General features: G+C 40.7%; 1 protein-coding gene across 2 annotated transcripts in view; it reads left to right on the plus strand.

Annotated features, from left to right (window-relative positions):
- The first annotated feature begins 14,640 nt into the window (after positions 1 to 14,640).
- Positions 14,641 to 16,774, plus strand: part of LOC148026914 (FAM91 carboxy-terminus protein) — a 143,822-nt gene continuing 141,688 nt past the window's right edge. The window contains exons 1-2 of one of the 2 annotated variants that reach the window (XM_087691437.1): positions 14,641 to 14,745; positions 14,869 to 14,952. The gene's annotated coding sequence lies outside the window, so the exon portion shown is untranslated. The other variant, XM_087691436.1, reaches the window with a different exon arrangement.

Consider the following 16,774-nt stretch of genomic DNA (forward strand, 5'->3'; position numbering starts at 1 on the left):
GTATTCTTGAGGCACATTAGTTCACGAATGTCTGTGGCTAACATCCTCCACCATTATAGGTTCATAATCAAAAATTATATCTGCCTTTACAAAAAGACAAACATTCTTATTGGCATTATATTGTGGAAAAAAAAACAACGAGTCAGGCTTGTTTACCAATACTTGCCACATCCCCTGGCATGGTTAGTAGTCCGTGTTCTTGCATCCATTCCTTCCCTACATAGGGACACACATCACTATCATCATCATATGATCATAGAATGTTTTAAAATCTCTAATGTCATTCTATCGCAGTATGTGTGAAATTCACGAGCATCGTTTCTTTACCTCTTTGTGTATAAGCCACGTCTGTTGTCACCTCAAAGCCAAGACCTTCAGTTCTTTCACCCTATGCACAGTAAAAATATTCTTGTTTTTACTTTGGTGATGAACACGATTTTTGTGCCTTCACATCATGAGTTTTGCGTATAAGCAAGCTTCCCATCTCGATGCTTTGTAATGCGTGTGTCAATTCAATGTGATGTCATGTCCTCGGTTATTGCCTCACTAATTTCTCATTGTTGTTGTGCATCTCTCTATAGTGGTGTGTAAGGTAACACCCTCCACTGCAAGATTTGGACGAACTTGCTCTATCCTTCTATCCATGCCAATGACACGAACATCCTCAGTGGTGCCTTCCACTATAAATCCTCCATTGGAAATATATTAAGGGTGGAACAATATAAATCCTCTGGAATAATATGGATGAGCATGTTATAAATAGCAAACTTCTAGCTTCAATTGTCTCACATCTATTGCTTGAGTGCATTGTTGGGATTGTGATTTGCTCTTCATTGGCATCAATCAAGGGTCTACACGGTTTGGTAGTTATGATTCATATTCATTGAAATATTTTCACTGCAGGGACACAAGAGATGTCTTGGCTATAGTACTTCAAAACATCAAACCTTTTGTGTGTGGAGAAACCAAAATAATTGGTAATGAGAGTCGATTTTTGTTTGGCTTTTTTTCAATGATATTAGATGTGTGCTTGCTCGTTTGTTTCTTTTATTGACAACCGCACTACTAGTATCAATTTCTTGTGAACCCATCATAGTCTCTTTATTAGGAGATAACAAAGTACAATATACTTCTAAGAATGCAACTCATTTCATTGACCATGCCTTTAGAACCTTGTGTCTCTTGTGTTTGTTTTTTCCTTTACTTTTGGTACAAATATTTCTCATTGGAGGGGTATTCACCTTCTAGGTAGTCGAGAAAAATAAGGCATCTTCAATGTACCTCCTCATCCCACTCTTGCTCTGTACAGTAATCCTCATACATGAACTGATTATCTTGCAGGTTTACCTAGTCCTTGCATTCACCTGATAGAGTTTGTATAGCCCCCTCTCCATCTGCACATACATGAACCTGACTTGCAAAGTCACCATTACATTTCAGGAATGGATTGGTACGATAGCACTACAAATATACTATAAAAGAAGGATATTGTGAACTACATGTTTAGAAGCCTCCATGTTGTCAACTTCATTGACTTCTGTAACTCTATATTTTCATCTAGCTTGAAATCATGGAAGACGGTGTGAAACATTTGCTCTCTATGTTTTCTCTTTATCTCCTACATGTATTGGAAGAACAAATCGTATCCCACTCGAATGTTATAATAGTCCTCCCAACTCAAAAGCAATCTCTTTCTGCCATTTTGCAACATGGCCCAGAAGGTCTCGTGTCTTACCCAACTTCAAAATGATGCATTTCCATCTACTCAAATCAAAGTTATGTCATTTAATATCAATTCATCAGACTTACGATGCACATAATATAGACAAATAAGAATAACATATGTTCAATCATGCCCACCAACGTTCAAATTTTTCCTCTCAAAACTCTCCATGGCCTTCAATATCCTTATGCAATATGCCTTGTTTAGCTTTGAGAATGCCACTGTGTATACTCTCTCCTCGTACAATACACCTCCTGTCTTGGAGCCCCACTCCAAGCATGAAATAGTTCTATATTCACAAAAACATTGTTACTGTGGATCAATGTAGTTTTAGTACATATCAATGGCAAGTACAAAGAGGTAGAAACTTGCTGATACCACTTTTTTTTGAGGCTAGGATCTGTAACTCTTAGCAAACGTTGAGTTTTCTTGACAAGCTTTTCATCAACACTATAGTACACTCATCCCACTTGGTTCTAAACTCGAAGTGGGAGAGCTATGCCTATTTCTGTTTGATTGGTCACATCACCATATCATACTCATCCTGCACTTGGTATCTAAGGACAATGTTATTGCATTGGAAAAAAATGCATCAGGAAAAACAATGTAAAGCTAGCTTAAAAAACTACCTACCTTCCACATGATGTGGGCAAGTGCAATCAATGGTGCCTTGTACCACGTGAGAATGGGCACCAGCTTTCTATGTGCTTGCACCGATGCCTTTGCTTCATCAGTTAACTTGTTAAAAATAGTGGCATGGTTAGCCTACCCTAGCATCCTTGATTTGCAAACAAGGTCTGGATATGAGGTATGGACAACCCCCTTTTGTGCTAGCTTGTATACATTCTATATTAGGGTCTCATACATATTTCATCATCAACGTGACCTTTAGTACACAAAGGCAATCCAAGCATATGAGAAAATGGTCATTGCATACATGTTTGTACAATATATAGCTGACAAAATCCCCCCCTCTGCCACATGTCACTTTCACAAGGCGACAATCAATGCGCACATTTTACCTCACAATAGGGAAAGGTTGTTGCAACAATCAATTATGTTAATAATAATGTAAGCAACAAACACATTCCAAAATGTTAAGGTCCTACGATTTAGGGCCACTCACATGTGCATATCTCATTCATCCATGCTGTGAGCTGATGGTTACCATCCCAAATATAAAACATGCGATTTGACAAAAAGGCCCAATTGGTGCCATTGATTTTTGCCTCAAAGCTCTCATGCTCCAATGGGGGTCCCACTCATTTCTAATTGTATCATTAATCTCCTTGCACTTGTGCCTTAGAGTCTCCAATGATACTATGAATATACATATCCCTCTAATGTACCCATTGTTGAAAAATATCTTTGAGAGTTGCTTGTACCTTGATGTGACTTGTCTTATTATAGGCATCGAAACCAAATGACATAATGGGATGAGTGGCAAAGGGGTGGATGTACTAAATGACTCGATGCTTTGATGGTCGTCGCTTCCTTGTCAATATCACTCTCCGATACTATGAGCTTTCTCTTGCCCTTCCTCATCTACATCATCAAAGCGTACCCACCTTCTCCTGATGTCACTCCTTCCCCACATGCAATTGCAATGGCTGCCTGTAGCTCTTGGCAAAAGCCAATGATTGCATTTGTGTTGTCTCCCCCCTTGCTCTTGGAGGGTGACTCCCCCCTTGCGATTGCATGCTACTGGTGACAACAACTTGTCCTACTCTAGGTTGTAGAGGCAAGTCAGAGTCCTTAGGAGACTTACCCAATCGCCACACTCTTTCCTGCAAATCCAAAATAGGGTAAGAGGGGGAGATAAAGCAGTCATTTAAAAAAAATCAAGAGAGGGGCTGCTTACCATCTATTTCATTGGCCATTGCATAATTGCATTTTTCTCAACATCAATCTTAGTATTGGCTTTGCCACAGGACTTCACACCTCTCCAATGCACGATGATGACAAGAACCTCCCACTCATCCAAGGAGCAAGCTCAATGAGGGGAACGTTTATTAGATTAAACCTTTTGCTATTCTTTCATCACCCTCGAAAAGGGTGGCATAATCTTGTCTTTTGAAATTCAATTTGGCCATGATGGAGGTGCTTAGGATTACTTCTTGCATATATATTGCTTCTTTGATTTCCTGCCATCAAATACCAATTGTGATATATGTAAATATAGTAGCTGAGTAGGAACAAGCTCAAGTACATACTCTCCTACAAAGACAACAAATTGAGAGAGAGAGAGAGAGAGAAAGAGAGAGAAAGAAAGAAAGAAAGAAAGTTATATTAACGTCTTCTAAAGACCAAAACTGGCCTATGAGACAAACTGGATGGTTTGTAATGAACGGGGATCACGGGAATATGGCATGGGAACATACCAGTCACACTGATGGTATATACTGATGAGGTCCAGCTATCCAAAATAAAAGTGCTGAATGAAAAGCTAAAAACTGGAAACTGAAAATACGGTACTGTGAGTGTGATAAGTGTCGTGTATGTGTATATGCGTATGTAGCTCTGGTACTCCAGATAATGGCTACAAAAGGGGAACAAATGTCGGCTGTGATAGGGGAACAATTGTCGGTTGTGATAAAGTGGTGCGATGTGTATATGTAATAGATGCAGGGAGATATACTATCCTGGGATGTAGTAGCAGTCGTCGAAGTCGCTAATAGCAGGTGATCCCTCCTGGATGAGGGATGTGGTACATCGGCAGTGGAGAAAGAGCAAACTGGAGATCTGAGATCCAATGTGTCGAGTGTCGTCAGATCTCAGTCTGCTGTCGATGTAGATCAAGAATCCTCCGGATCTCCTGTCGGTGTGGCTATGGGGTCCGAAACCCACGGATCCTCGTGCGGCGTCGGGTACGCTGGTCCTCAGCCTGCTGTAGTGTGAGCCCGGAGGTCTGGCTGGAGGCTGATACAGTAGCTCTCACTCTGTCTGTCTGAAAGAACTGTGTAATAGTCGTCTGGGTGGGCCCCTCTCTGACTAGGACCCGCTGTGTGCTCTGCTCTCTGATGTGCCATGCCTCTCCCAGAAAACGGCCAAATGATCCCTGATCCATATCAGTCATACATCCCTGAAGTGAGCTGCTCAATGTGTATCTAGAGAGAGAGTGTGTGTGTGTGTGTGTGAGGGGGGAGATGGGGACGGATTGGGGAGAGAGAGGGGGGGAGAGTGGAAGAGATGATATATTGGAATAAGAGAGAGAGAGAGGGGAGAAGGAGGAGAGAGAAGGAGGGAGGGAGGGAGGGAGGAAGGTGGGGATACATTGAGAGAGAGAAAGAGAGAGTGTGTGAGAGGGAAAAATCTTGGGATAGAAAGGTAAGAGAGTATGTGTGACTATGTGAGAGAGAGAGGGAGAGAGAGAGAACCATGCCAAGGGTAGGGGACAGAACACACGAGATTAAATTGCAAGGGGACAAAAGACATGAACTTGAATTGCAAGGGGGAGGGTCCTTTTATAGACAAATGAGAGAGAGTGAGTGAGGGATAGAGAGAGAGCCACATACCGAGAGTCCTTTTATAGGTGAAGGAGAGAGAAAATACAGGGAGAGAGAGAAACAGTGATGAGAGAGAGGGGGAAAGAGAGAGAGCATGCAATATGTGTAATTTTTTCTCACCAAAAAGGGGTCGCCAGTAGCTACTTATTGGACAAATTTTTTTTCCAGTGACCCATTCCTAGCAAGAGTAAATTTTCACCCAATTAGATTTGTGGATTTTTTTTTGCCCAATAAGGGGCTGCGAGTGACCCCTTCTCAGTTTTAAAAAAAACCACAATTCCGAGAATACACAGCACGGGGAGAAGAGAGAGCAATAGAGTGTGGGTTTTTTTGAAGGGGCTATTACACCGACCCCTTCTCAGTGGAAAAAAGACCCACAGATCTGAGAATAGAGAGCATGGGGGGAAGAGAGAGTAACAGAGTGATGAGAGAGGGGATGAGAGAGAGAGAGAGCATGCAATATATACTTTTTTTCTTGCCAAGAAGGTGTTGTTGGTAGTCCCTTTTTGGATGAAAAAAAAGTATAAGGTACATTTGTAGCTTCCCTTTTTCACCCAAGAAGGGGCTGTGCCAACTATGCCTTCTTAGTGAGAAAAAATAGAATATATTGCATGCACACACACACACTCTCTCTCGTCCCCTCTCTCATCACTCTCTTACTCTCTCTTCCCCCCATGCTCTCTATTCTCGGACATGCGGATTTTTTTTTTCATCGAGAAGGGGTTGTTGGGGTAGCCCCTTCTTGGGTGAAAAAAAACCCACAAATCCCCTTCACCCCCTTCTGAGCTAGTAATTGATATTATTATTACAATTTGATTGTTAGTGTTATGTATTACTTATTAATATATTAACCATTAATGCATTGATAATTAACTAGTTAACTAATAATTACTTAATTAACTTCTAATTAAGTAATTAAATAATTAACTACTTAAATAAATATTAGTTACTAGTTCTACCCTCCACCCCCTCTCTCTCTCTCTCTCTGTGGCACCCACACAGCCACTCACACATACACACACTCTCTATCTCCCTCTTTTGCTCTCTCCCTCCCACATAAATTTATATATCTCTCTCTCTCTCTCTCTCTCTCTCTCTCTCTCTCTCTCTCTCTCATATCTAGCACCCATATCCACACACTGTCACACACACACACATACTCTCTCTCTCTCTCTCATATCTAGCACCCATATCCACACACTGTCACACACACACACATACTCTCTCTCTCTCTCTCATATCTGGCACCTGTATCCACACATTGTGTCACACACACACACACACTCTCTCTCTCTCTCTCTCTCTCTCTCTCTCTCTCTCTCTCTCTCTCTCTCTCTCTCTCTCTCTCTCTCTCTCTCTCTCTCTCTCTCTCTCTCTCTCATATCTGGCACCCATATCCACACACTATGTCACACACACACATACTCTCTCTCTCTCTCTCTCTCTCTCTCTCATGCCAAACACTTTATATATCATCTGGCAGCCACCCGCACACACATGCGCATGCTCTTTGTCTCCCTCCTCTCTCTCTCTCTCTCTCTCTCTCTCTCTCTCTCTCTCTCTCTCTCTCTCTCTCTCTCTCTCTCTCTCTCTCTCTCTCTCTCTCTCTCTCTCTCTCTCTCTCTCTCTCTCTCTCTCTCATGCACACGATTTATATATCCTCTTCTCTCTCTCCCTCTCTCATATATGACATATACCCCCACACTAAGTCTTTCAATGACACCCATATCTAACATGCATATTCCTACATATGTAGATAGCTTTGGAAATAGATCTAGCATCAAGCATTGCACCAAACACTGAGGTCCACAGATAAATGTATCCTCCCTCTCTACCAAACCTATTATGCACTACACAGGTGGTCAATTCTTGATGTTGAAGAAGGAAGGCATTTGCAATGGCAATGGCTATCGTGTTCTTGCTATTACCCATGCGAATGGCCAATTACAAAGCATGCTAATCCATTGCAAAAATGACCATGAGGCTGGCCAGGTATATGTTTTGGATACCTTGGTCTCGCAAAACTATCTTGTCAAACAAAGAAATGGGCCTACATTGTAGCCTTCCCCCACCATAGACCTCACCCAGAGCCCTTACAGCATTGAGAAAATAACAATCACTATGGAAGCCTCACCACCCCCCTGGACATTACAAAAAACAAAACCATCCCTATCACGCTTGATGTGAAAGAGGAGGAGATACAACAATCCTCTTATGATGTACGTGTGGTTTAGTACATAATGTCTTCAAGGGACCAACACCAAGTGTTATGTCATTTGCTTTAAAATACGAGCACTATAGAGGGAGTGGAGGAGATCCCAGTTTTGTATGATGGTAATGTAGCGTACGAGCTTTTGCCACATCAGTAAACAAATAATATGTGTCCAATGGAGGGCACGGAGTGAATGTACAATGGACATTGCTGGACAAAGGCTATGTCAGCATCGATGGCATTCCCTGGTATTGTTCCTTGAAGCAAATGCGTCAGAGAACTAAAGTGTCCAAATAGAAATTGTGCTGGCTGATCGATTTCTGGCTCCCCGAACCACGTGGCATGGACAACTACAAGATTATTCATTCACTTCATTATCATTAAAATGATTGCGGAGTCGCATGACATGGTTCCAGTACCGATTACAAGTAAATCATACTAATCAAGTCCTAATACATGCCACGTAGGTAAACTTAATACCAAGATACTAGCTGTTGGAATGACAGCTGATGGTCTTAGAAGCCTTGGATGCTTCTATTGTAAGAAACCCCCCCCCCCCCCCCCCCCCCCCATGTTGTGAGTGTGTAGTGTATTAGGTGATGATAGTGAGCCTAATGTCAAGATTGTTCATCCATCAAGGCACACATAATCATGAGGTGCAAAGAGACACATGTAGAGCTAATGTCAAAGAGGTGCAAAAGGCCATAGAGGAAATGGTAAAAGACTCTAATGCAGTTGGACCTCAACACCTACAAATGAATGTGGCTAGAAGGCTAGTTACAAGTGCCCTAGTTCGTGAGCAAGGTGTTCTCGTATCTAACACTATACTCTTGACGATGTTCGAGAAACTCCAACCACTCATTCAGAGGAACAGGTAACATATCATTCCATTCACAACACATCCCAAAATATCATTAAAAAGCCATGCATATGAATATCAATATTCTATGCATGCAAGTTCAAACACATGGTTTGTGCAACGGCATGTGCTGAGACCGATTAGGGAATGGAATATCGTCTTCTAAAGTTAAAGCAACATTGTGTATATAGATTTTTCCATGGTAGCCTATTTCCTGGGCAAGCTATTGACAATGATAGTGGCAGATGCTTTATATTCAAAATGTCAATGATACTGGGCCAGCCTCAAGGGTTGACTTAGTGAATTGTATGTGAAGAAATGGCACTGGCAACCTACGCAATAGTTCGATATGCTTCGACCACATGCATCATATTAATGATTGGACCACCAGGGCAACACATGTGTATGACCCAAGGTAGTTTCTCTTACACGATTCTACCATCATAACATGAACTTAACGAGCATAATTCTCCTTACTTTTCCATTCTTATCTTGTGTTTCTATAGTGTACAAGAGTTGATGACTCTGGCAATATGTGAGATGAAGGAAGAGGATACATGTGCATGAGCTCTTTTTTGAACAAAGATAACTGAAGTGATGGAGAAGTGTGGCCATGTAAGCGCTAATTTTTAAGGATTCATGGCAAACGAGGCAGTTGCCAACTCTAGGGCCATCCATACAATGTTCAATGGTGGTCCGAAAAATGTAATGCAAAGAAGAGAGAGATCTTGTTTATTTCATTGGGAACAAAGTCTCCAAATACACACATCATAGTATGTGCACAAAGAGTTTCCAAAATGAACATAAGCACTTGTGCTGCATGTGGAGGTATGCAGCCATGGAAGATGATGCAACAATGCAATATCGATTCATTCGGGCTTAGTGGGCCTCAAGGAAAGTTGTGGATTGCAATATAATAGCAATGGATTGTTGGCCTAGTTGGTGGCATATCAAATATCCATGTTGGAGGCAACACTTTGTCGGGGTAAGACAAATTTGTAATAGTAGGATGTGATCTGTGGTGCATTTGTTTTCTCATGCTCCATACCCTCTCGTGCTATATTTTTTTTCAGGTGGTGAACATTGCTCATATGCCAACCACAAACCTAGCAAAGCCAATGCATGCAAGTTGGTTGGTAGGGGAGGGATTCAAGGGATCTATCAGCTTGTATGATGCATGTGTCAATGATTTGGCTAATGCTCTACTATAGAGCACAAAACAATATGCATTCATTGGTGGAAAGTTCCATGGTGTAGGACCTAGTGTGAAGATAAGCTTTTGAGTTGACTACAACAAGGAATCAGCCCCACACCTCGAGCAATAGCAAGGATGGTTGAGGAAATGGGAGGAGGAACTGAATTGTATCAACATCCTAATTTTTTAGGGGACAATGTGATTGTAGCAAGAAAATGTAAGGTTGATGGGAAAGTGGGGTCAAAGGAAGCCAATGCCTCTCATAGGCCTAAGTGTGTGACAAAAAACGTACCTAGAAGAAAGGATATAGGAAAACTAAACTTTGAGGACCCTTTGCCACTCGACCAATCAAGGGCAGTATCACCAAATTCTTCGGAGGAAATGGTGTTGGAGATAGTCCTTCATGACACCCTTTGGGCTATAAGAAGGATTCCAGCTCGCAGTCGTGTGCAATGTCAAGGATGGTTGGGAGATAAAGAGGGAAAATGCAAAAAACCAATAAAAAACATGGAGCTCAAGATAAGAAGCTAGCAATCAACATGGAACATGGCGTCAGTTCATGTGGTTTTGTAATGATAGTGTGGACCATACCTGGAATATTTGTTCTTCCATTCATCATGCACAATTGAAAGTTCCACAAGTATGGCCAGTGGCATGAGGCACAATTTCGATGGCAGAAGAAATCCACATGTTGGAGAGTGGTGGGTTTGCACAAGAGGTGGATCCTAACAAGGGCTTATGTAGATATCAAATAGGTGTTTCACAGGCTACATGGAAAAGGATAGACTCGGCATTGGCTCTAGATGCAACTATGAAGGGCCACATAATGGTGAAGCCCTTGAAGCATGAGCTTTTCAAACTAGAGACACCTAACTCAAGGGTCTTGTAGGAGTGCTATGATGTGCACGTTGCAAAGAATCCAACATGTAATTTGTTGGGATATCATGGACCGTGTTGCAAAAGGAAAAGCATATTTGGCATGCAAGCACCTATACTATGTGTTCCTCCCGAGTGTTTGGAATGGATGCAAATGCCAACATGTTTATACACCAACCCACACTCGCTTAAGAAAACTTGCATATTGTATTTGGAAGCAAAGGAACTTTTCCAATACCACCTACACAATGACCAACAATGCAATGCCAACACTACCTCTTAGCACAATTGCATTTTATTTTGTTGAGAAAGTATTGTTATACAATTCAATTGGATAGCTTATATCAAAATTTTGACAAGCCTTTGGTGACATTGTCTCTCTTAATTTGTCAAGCAAAAGCATTATTTCTAGAGTTAACGCAATATAGATGTACATTTGGATTGCTTGTATGATTTGTCTTGTATAAAATTTGTTGGGGGGGAGGGGGAGGAAGGAAGAGGGAGCTATCAATCCATTGCAATTAAAGTTCTAAAAACACAGAGTGGTTGCACAAGCGTTTGCATTGTGTGTGTGTGTGTGTGTGTGTGACACACACACACACACACACACACACACATAGAGAGAGAGAGAGAGAGAGAGAGAGAGAGAGAGAGAGAGAATTAAAGAGAAGTGTTTATTACAACACATGTAGTAATCTGATGTGAGGCATTATTATACAATGTGGATTGATCGCATGCATGAGAGAGAGAAAGTGAGAGAGAGAGAAGAGACAAACATGGAGAGTGAGCGAGTGAGTGAGATTTATATACATGTATGTATGTATGTATGTATGTATGTATGTATGTATGTATGTATGTATGTATGTATGTGTGAGAGAGAGAGAGGTGTGGGCTGTGGTGTACCGTTCTGGGGTGATCACATGAATGTATCCACGTTACATGCCAGAGAGAGAGAATCCTTTACACGAGATAGAATGCCATTTGATCGTGTGTTATAAAGAGAAAAAGAGAATATACATGTAGAGAGAGAAACCGAGAAATTGAGAAATTGAGAATGAGAGAGAGAGAGAGAGAGAGAGAGAGAGAGAGAGAGAGAGAGAGAGAGAGAGAGGTACATAGAGTGAAGGTAGTGGTGTCGATTGTGGAGGTGGTGAGGGTAGTGGTAGTGGTGGTGGAGGTGGCGGCAGTGGCGACAGTGGCAATGGTGGTGGTGCTAGAGGAGATGGAAATATCTAGAGGTGAATAAGTGGACTATGTGGAACAAGAAATGGATGCTGCCCAGAAAAACTTGCTCAAATGCTTGCTTAAAAAGCTCGCTTTTTGCCCTTCCCCTCTTCTATGCATATTCGTACTACAATATTCACAAATATGTCAAACACTTTGAGATTTAGTAACCTACATTCATAGGCCATAACATATCCAAATATTGCTAGCAAAGTTGATTTCTCAAACTTTGATGTATTATCTTCTTGTCAAACACTAATTTTCTTAGACCAACACTTTGTGATCATATAATGAAAGTAAATTTTCAAAACATCATAATTTTATTCAACAGATAAATATTCCACAATGTCCAAGATATTTACAGGACATGCAAGGTTGAACGCAAGTGTTGAGCCGGCAAGTAAGTAGATACATAGGTGAGGGAGCTCGAGGGAGCAAATCCAAAGAGAGGAGGGCCATTCTTCTGATTACTATAACTTTGATACACAAGAGTGCCATAGTAATGACTCAGATAACAATGATGGAGGTGCAACCTAAGTCACCCCTCCATGTACTAGTTAGCTACTTAGCCATTGCCTAAGTCACACTTTTACATATTAGCCGACTGCTTTGGTCTCTCGTGTATCATGCCACTCTCTTACTACTTACATACATGTTTTATTGTTATGGTATGATATTGCTTTGCCTCATATTCTCCTTTGTTTATTTAATCTCAAATAATTAAAGTTCAAAATTTATAAACGTATCACTAACATGTCAATAAGAGTGTATGTGTGCGATAAGATTAAGCAACGCTTAACTAATGAATTTCACCATCACTATGACTTGCAAATTGTCATAGTACATATTCTTTCTTTCATGATTTGAAAGGGCAATGTATAATTTATGTGTGAGAGAGTATAGGTAGTTATGTGTGAGATATCAATGCTAAGGTACGGTGATAACCCCAATCACACCAAAGATCATATGATGTGATTAGGGTACTTAATCATACCATATATAGGACCATATGGTGGGGAAAAAGAGAGAGAAAGGGGAAGTACATGAATGAGGGAAGAGAGGCAAGGAGGGGAGACAAAGTGAGGAAGAGAGGCTAAGCATCAAGAGACAAAGAGAAAGTGAGAGTATTAGAGCTAAGATCTAGTTTACTTATTTAAAAACTAATATCACCTATGGGACACTTGGGCAAAATGCACCACTTTTATAGGATAGCTTGAATAGTATGTCACCTATAGGATGCTTGCCATTGCATAAACCACATGTCGTTATGAATGCCACTTAAGCTATAAATAGTAGCAATGGCATTTGCATCTTTTATGCAAAGAAAATCATCATTGGTACACCCAACAAATTATAGTAGTATTAGAAGGTGAGCAAGGGTTGAAACCAAGCCACTACACAAGCTTGAGGTCACATTCTTATACTAGGCAAGGCTAGGTGTTGTGTAAATAAGATGGTGTCTCTCTATAAGATGGTGTCTCTCAAGGGGACGATTACAAATATCCTCTCTTTATGTAAACAAGATGGTAGCTCTCAAATTCCTTTTCCCAATATGATATGGCCTTTTTATTCAATATTATTTTAGGTCTAAGTCAAGTATAAATTGCTTGAGCTCTTTTAGGATCAACAACCTTAATTCCTTTTCCCAATACAATAGGGGTTATTATTCAATATTATTTTAAAATGAAAAGTATTCCAAGAATCACAAATTTCACACATACACAATAATAGGCAAATTTACTTTGGTTGCAAACATATTTGATTATTGCAAAGTCTTGCTAATCTATGAAATGTTGAAGCCATTGCTATAAAGCTATATTTTGGCTTGTTTTTTATAAACTACCTTTCTCATTCTTATGAAATAGCATACATAGTAATCAATATGATTGTAAATTGCTTTAAAAATGACCTATTATGTATTGATGTCTCTTAAAGGTTTTTTGCAGATAGGTACTTGCTAGGGGTATGCTTTTGAGGTGATACATCAATTACATTGTAATTGAGAACTAGTTTACATGATAGCATGCAAGCATTTTCTTGGTACAGGGGTACCCTTTTGAGGTGTTAGTAATAGACTCATTGAGTTTGCATGTCTGTGTGTTTGAACTTGAGATTTGGAGTCTTGCGATGTTCTAGCAGCATTCAATAACCAAGTAAGCACGAATCCTTACATATTGACTCCATATTGAAACATGTTTTTGGGAGTGAACACATAGATAATCATAATGCTTACAAAAAACCAAGGTTTAGTATTGATTGTGTTAAAGTTTGAGAGAGGGTGTTTCATACATTAGCATAATGTTTATAGAAAAGACTAAAGTTTAGTGCTTACAAAAAACCAAGGCTTAGTGTCAACTGTGATAAAATTTGAGAGAGGGTGTTTCACACATAAGCATAATGTTTATAGAAAAAAACCATGTTTAGTGTTAAGTGAGTTGTAAAATTACATGAGACCATTTTGGTTATGACCTCATTGGATAACATTGGAAAGGGATTGGAAAGAGTCTAAAATTTGTAGGAGACCATTTCGATTATGACCTCATTGGATAACATCTACGTGAGATCCCTACTCATTAGATTGCTCACATGCATAGTGGACCCAAGGACATTGTCATAGATGGGAGCTAATTGGTAGTATTATAGCTTAGTACATTTGGATTGTGATGTGTGACCATGCTATAGACCATTAGGATGTATTCACAATATAGACTCTTTCAAGGATTTGGATAGAGATAATCCACACTCTATGCTAGAGATGGGATGATCTAGGGTGGCTTTGGACCTAGGACTGAGCACCTTTTGCCATATTGCTCCTCAGATAGTCTAGCATTATACCGTACCGAATTGGTTGCTCACACAACCATTATATCCATGATGCAACTAGCCTTTCTATATAGAGTTCATTGTATTTTGTATTCTACATTAGGAGAACGTCCTATGAGGTGTTATTAGTAGAAAATTTGTTTTCTTTAGAAGAAAATCTTAAAAAGTTTGTTTGGGTGGATAAAAGACCTCGGATATGATATGGGCTAACCTTAGTAGCGGAGGGGAGCCCATATAATAGCTGTTTTCCGTAATGAATCGTACATTTCTACATTGTTGTGCCAAGAAGGGGCGATTAATGTGATATAGTCTAAACTACAACAAAATGTGAGTATACACACGATTGGCAGCGACGGATTGTTAGTTAGAATGGGTTAATGAGTCAGTGGGGATTGTTTCCATCGTCAATTGTTGCTAGTGATGATGGTCGCTTCAATCTTCAATGCACAGGCATCGATGGCACCCTTCGCTTGAAGGCTTCTGAGGGAGAGATCGAGCTCGAAGAAGAAGAAGATCCGAATTAATAAGACCCTTGTGAGTAACCGATTCATACTTGATCGAATGCTTTCTTCTTATTATGAACCATCAAATTTGTAATTAGCTTCCAGAGTCTTCCTTTGGCTTCCATCTGTTCTCTCCGACCTTGGATCTCATCCTCTGTATGCTGTCATGAAAACATCTCTTTGTAAAGGCTGGCAATCGTCGGTATATCATGAGCTTTGGGACCTATTGCACTGGACTCAATGTTCACTGACTAACTACTACAGATATGATAATGGCGGACTTCTGACAAATCACGTTTGATTATAGTCTCACTACAAGCTTTCTTTATGCCCCCCTTCCCGCCTTTCCAAAGCGGAGAAAAACTTTTATTAATAATATCCCTGGGAAAAAGATATCCCGCGTACCAAGCAGCTCTGTAAGGGACTTCCATATGAAAACATCTTACGAGCTTCAGCCCAGTAGTTTGACTGTGGTCGACACTTGAGACTATTATCACCAGCAACAGCAAAATAGCAGAATGTGTCTAGAAAATGCTGAGTTTGGTGTGTTTGGAAAATGCCCAATAAACTTATGCTCAGCTGCACCATCAATGGATGGCGATGGGCAATTATATTAGTCACATGAGAAGTACGAGAGTCGAGGCAAAGTAATGGAACAAACTGCTGCATGCCATGGAACTAAATCCTCCCGGGGAAGATTGCCATCATGCTGAACAAACAAGATCCAGCTGCCAATGAAGAAGACCCTTCAGTCTAGTGACATGACTTTAAACCCCACAGGCGGAATCAAAGATGAAGGCATTCCAGGTGACCCAATTGGGCCAATAGCCCTAGAATCTAAGAAAATGAAACAATATCTTCATATGTGGTTGTGCAGAAGTGGGATATTTTGCCTTGCCAAAGACCCAATCAACGGGAAGTAGCAAAGGCCCCATCACACCCCTCCAAGTGTAAGAGAAGAGGGACTTGATCTTCCTGGTTAATGGGCATGAAATATATTTGTGATGGGAAGATTCCACATTGGTAGTCAAAAAGAAACAAGATTCCACATTGGTAAGAACAAAAGAAACAATTACCATTAGAAATACGGTGCTTGGAAAGTGCTGAGGCAAGGGGTAGACCACCAGTCAACATTCCCCAAAGAAAGACTTTGGATTTGAATGGAGTCTTGTTGATCCACCCTTCCATGATAGCCCTGATTTTATGGAGTCCCCAGACAGCATTGGCCTTGGTTACCAACAAATGACTGTCTCTAATCAAAAGATGATAATCACCAACCAATGACGGTCTCTAACCAAAAGATGATAATTTGGTTAACTAAAGCACCCAACAAACATAGCTGACCTGCGGATCTCCAAACTTGCCAAGGATGATCTGAATCAAGGGTGGGGAAGGGCTGCTGAAAGATCACAGTATCTGTGGTGTTAGAGATTTGCTCACCTTGAGGATGGGCAGAGACATGTATAGGGCAGATCAGGCAGTTTGTATAGCGTCGTGTATAGGAGCAGGTTGGCGGACAGCAGTGTTGAGCAGTCGCCATGTTTGCGTAATGATTTGGGCAAGCAGATTAGGGCAGGGTGGACAGTTTTGCCACATGGTGGGCAGAATTTTTATCATTATTTTATTACTTTTAATTAGATGGATCATGGCTTGTTGCCTGTTTTGACCGGCCAACTTGATTAAATCATTGTATTATTTTTTGCCTATTGAGGCTGGCCTGCCTAGATCAGAGTCACTTCAGTTTATGTACAGGTTGAGAGACGTCCCTGGTTGGTTATATTCAGAGAGCCCTTGTACATATTTGCCTTCAGTATTCCAGTGTTCATTCTTTGTAGTCTGTGTCTGTCTGTCTT

The sequence above is a fragment of the Lygodium microphyllum genome, chromosome 13, assembly GCF_053477565.2.
Source record: "Lygodium microphyllum isolate KBCC chromosome 13, Lygodium_microphyllum_v1.1.10, whole genome shotgun sequence".
Lineage (NCBI taxonomy): Eukaryota > Viridiplantae > Streptophyta > Polypodiopsida > Schizaeales > Lygodiaceae > Lygodium > Lygodium microphyllum.